The sequence below is a fragment of the Alosa alosa genome, chromosome 19, assembly GCF_017589495.1.
Source record: "Alosa alosa isolate M-15738 ecotype Scorff River chromosome 19, AALO_Geno_1.1, whole genome shotgun sequence".
NCBI lineage: Eukaryota > Metazoa > Chordata > Actinopteri > Clupeiformes > Clupeidae > Alosa > Alosa alosa.
In genome coordinates, this window is record NC_063207.1 from 22,467,016 (window position 1) to 22,470,986 (window position 3,971).

The window sequence follows — 3,971 nt, forward strand, 5'->3', positions numbered from 1 at the left end:
AACGTCATGCTCAGAAGGCGGGTGTGCTAGGAAGGAGGCGAAATACATGGGTGCTTAGTGTTTTGCAATTACCACAGATGCTGGTAAGAGAGGATGCACTTGAATTGTGATCAGGAAATGTGCATCGTGCATTGCGCATTGTGTCTTGCGGCCTTATGGGTGGAGGACCACTGGCCGGCGCGTATTTGGAATATCGCCAAGCCTATCTTCAAATTGATTCGGGTGAGCAAAAAACTGAGTCAATTATGCAACAGTCTAGAGCAACCGAACCTTATAACTGGGCAGAGAATGACCTACATTGTGTGCGAAGAAATCACTTTAGAGCGTCTAGGCTGCCTCCGCCATATTAGAATTGCGTGGGTGTTGCCCTCAGAATATTGAGTCACATCCTTCTGCCCACACTTCTGCCCAGCATATAATGAGTGGTAAAATGCATTCCTATATGTGTGAGGGAATGTGTTTGGATACAGTACGTGTGTGCTAATGTTAGAGAGAGCGAGGGAGAGCAAACATATATGGACAGACATACATTATGCACAGGCAAATTTGTCTCCACCATTTGGGATGGACACACAATGACCACTGAAATCTTAGCAAAATCGGGTTGCTCTATTGTCTTCCAATAGAACAAACCTGAAGAATAGAAACAACCATATATGGAAGATGGTTTATTATTATAAAATGCTGAATTGTGGACACTTACATCGGAAAAGAGACATATTCTATTCAAACTAGATGTACCGCATAGCGGTACAAAATATGACCGCCGCTCAGTCCTGTACATCCGTTCCGCAAAAAAATAAATCACACTTCAATTTGTCTCCATATTTTACTCCATCCCCCACTCTTGAAACTTTTGTGTATGCTTGTTTGGCATGCCTGAGTGTGTGTGCGGCTGCACAGAAAGTAGCCTACTGGTGCTGAAAAGGTGAATAGATTGTAGAATAGCCAAAGAAGATGTATCATTGTTATAAAACCTTTAAAATCTCTAAACAATCACAAGTAGGGCAGTTCATCACAGTTCATCCATTGCAACTGGATTGATGAAAGGTCACTTACACCTGTAGGCTACATTGTATTTGGGAAAAGCAAAAGGTATCAGCATAATGTTATTTATTTATTTATTTATTTATATTTTATGTATTTTTAAACAAAAACATCTGTCAGTTCCATGCCGTTTTCAACAGCTATCAAAAACAAAATTTTTGGATGGATGGATTTTTTGTGAATGTTTCTTCTTCTACATAAGATTTTAGTCATCTTTAGTTCATGTAATACTTTATTGTCAATGCACAAATTAAGTAACAGTAGTCTGAAACGTTATTGTTAATGCACAAATTAAGTAACAGTAGCCTAGTCTGAAACGAAATGCTGTTTTACATCTAACCAGTGGTGCAAATAACTGACATGTCCAAATGGGCCTTGATGAAATGCGTCGCTAGACTGTTCATACACATTTTAACGGGCCAAAGTTGAAGAGCTTTTGTCCGTTATTGTTAGTGCAAATATAGGATGATTCATGTTCCCTTGCATTGTTTAACTGAGGTCCATGGCTAGTCTGGCTTTCATCAGACCAAGCTCAATCTTTTAAGAAATCAAAAAATAAATAGCGGGCAGATCAGGCTGGGTTCACCCAGCCTAGTCCATAGGCACCGATATTGTTTAATTTTCCGATTGAGATATACACGCTCTGGCTATTCTAAATGCAAAAATGCATCAGGGAGTTATGACAAAACGGTAACTAACAAACTAGATCCTAATAGAAAGCTGTTAGCTTCCCTAAGCTACAGGTAGGATTATAAGGTAGGCCTATTTACAACATAAATTGCTGGCGACACAAATAAAATCTCCTTTGAAACCAATGGCTTACGCCTTACAGTATCAAGCCGGACTTAAACTGTCATATCGCGGGCGAAAAGTTGTAATAACATTCACGCAGCTCCATGAGTCAAGGAAAGCTTGAATGAAGTAGCCACTTCTAAATGGGATCCACTACACAGTAGCTTAAGGTGTTTTGCTAAAGCAGCCATAATGAAATGAAGGTGTCATTGTTTGGATACTTCACACACGTGCTTTTTTAATTTCACAGACTACAACTACCAAGCTGTAATCAAAGCACATCGATTCCCCTCTCACACCCTGCACGCACTTAAAACAAAATAAACAGGCGTCTCAGTCTCACGCATGTATAGGCAAAACTGTATCAGACCGGTTATAACGTTGGTAAATCTTCCATTGCACAGAATGATTTTTGTAGCACGATGCAATTAATGACAGTCGAAATATATAAACAGTGCTGCTATACATTTGTTTGGTATAATCGCATTTATAGTTTTCTACAAATGCAATAAATCAAATGCCTCCATCACTCAACCAACACTAACGGTAACATTACCTAGGTCCTTATTGATATTACAAGATTAACGTTACCTGCAGTAAAAACCAAGCATGTCCGATAAACATCCTCAGATTTATTTCGGCTTCAAGAAGAAATGGGAATTACACTTCATGTGAACATCGTCCTATCCTTATGAGATGTTAAACAAATTAAATTACAGTGCTTGTATGAAGCGTCCATTGTTTTTCAACCCACTTTTAACTTCCAACAAAATTACGTCTCACTGCAACGATCGCCATCTAGTGGACAAACGACTACTTCTAAGCCAATACTGAAAATGCAGCCATGATGATGATGATGAATATTTATTTTGGCTTTCTTTTTAATCCTACTGATTTTCATTTTTTTTACGGGGCAAATCACAAATGAGTGATTATGAGCCAGGTTGATGTGGGCCCTTGAGACCAACATACCATAAAAGATTCACAGAGAACTGTGTCTGCCCTACCCTCCTTTGGGGTCCAGTCCAGCGGGGGCTGCAGATGAAAACGAAAAATGACGGTTCCATGCTATCCATGTGGGGGTACATGCCCACCAAGTTTTGTGTACCCCGGTCTTTCAGTGTCCCGGGAATCCTTGTTGGTGTACGTCACTAAATGTACACATAAATTATTTTATTGTAAGGCCCCCATGAACGAAAGTACACAAAACTTGGCATGCATTCAGAGGGTGTCATAATGATCATACACTTTTAATTTCGTGCAGTTTTGACCTTGTCAGCCAGAGATATTGAGATGAAAACACCTAATTGTTTGCTTTTTTAATTTTTTAACTAGGTGGCGCTATACATGAAATAAGTGGTAATGGGATGGGTTGACATGCCCCTTAAGACCAACATACAAAAAAAAAAAGGTGGACCTCCTAGGCCCTACGGTTCTCGAGATATTCACAGAAAACTGTCTCCGGCCACCTACAGGCCAGTTGGTGTATAGTAACATAAATTAATTTATTGTGTGGCCCCCCATGAACGGAATTCCACAAAACTTGGCGTGCATACAGAGGGGGGTGTCATAATGATCCTACACTTCCAATTTCGTGCAGTTTTGACTATGTTGGGTCACAGATACCTTCAATTACACCACCTCATTTTACTTTTTTTGTGTTTAACTAGGTGGCGCTATACATGAAATGAGTGGTTATGGAATGGGTTGACATGGCCCCTTGAGATCAACATACAAAAAAAAAATGGTCCTCCTAAACCCTACGGTTTTCGAGATATTCACAGAAAACTGTGTCTGCCCTACCCTCCTTTTCGGGGTCCAATTCAGCGGAGGGGCTACAGATCAAAACGAAAAAAACGATGGTTCCATGCTATCCATGTGGGGTTACATGTCCACCAAGTTTCGTGTACCCGGTCTTTCAGTGTCCCGGAATCATTGACGGAAATTTCGCGGCATCGAAAAAAAAAAAAAAAAAAAAAAAAAAAAAAACTAAACCTAACCTATATGACCCTATATGACCGCTTAAGCTGCGTGGCGGTCATAATAATCACAAAGGCTATTTTAAGAAGGATCCTCCAGACATCACTGACTGACCGTAGAACTACATCATTCATCAGTCTCATCCATTCCCA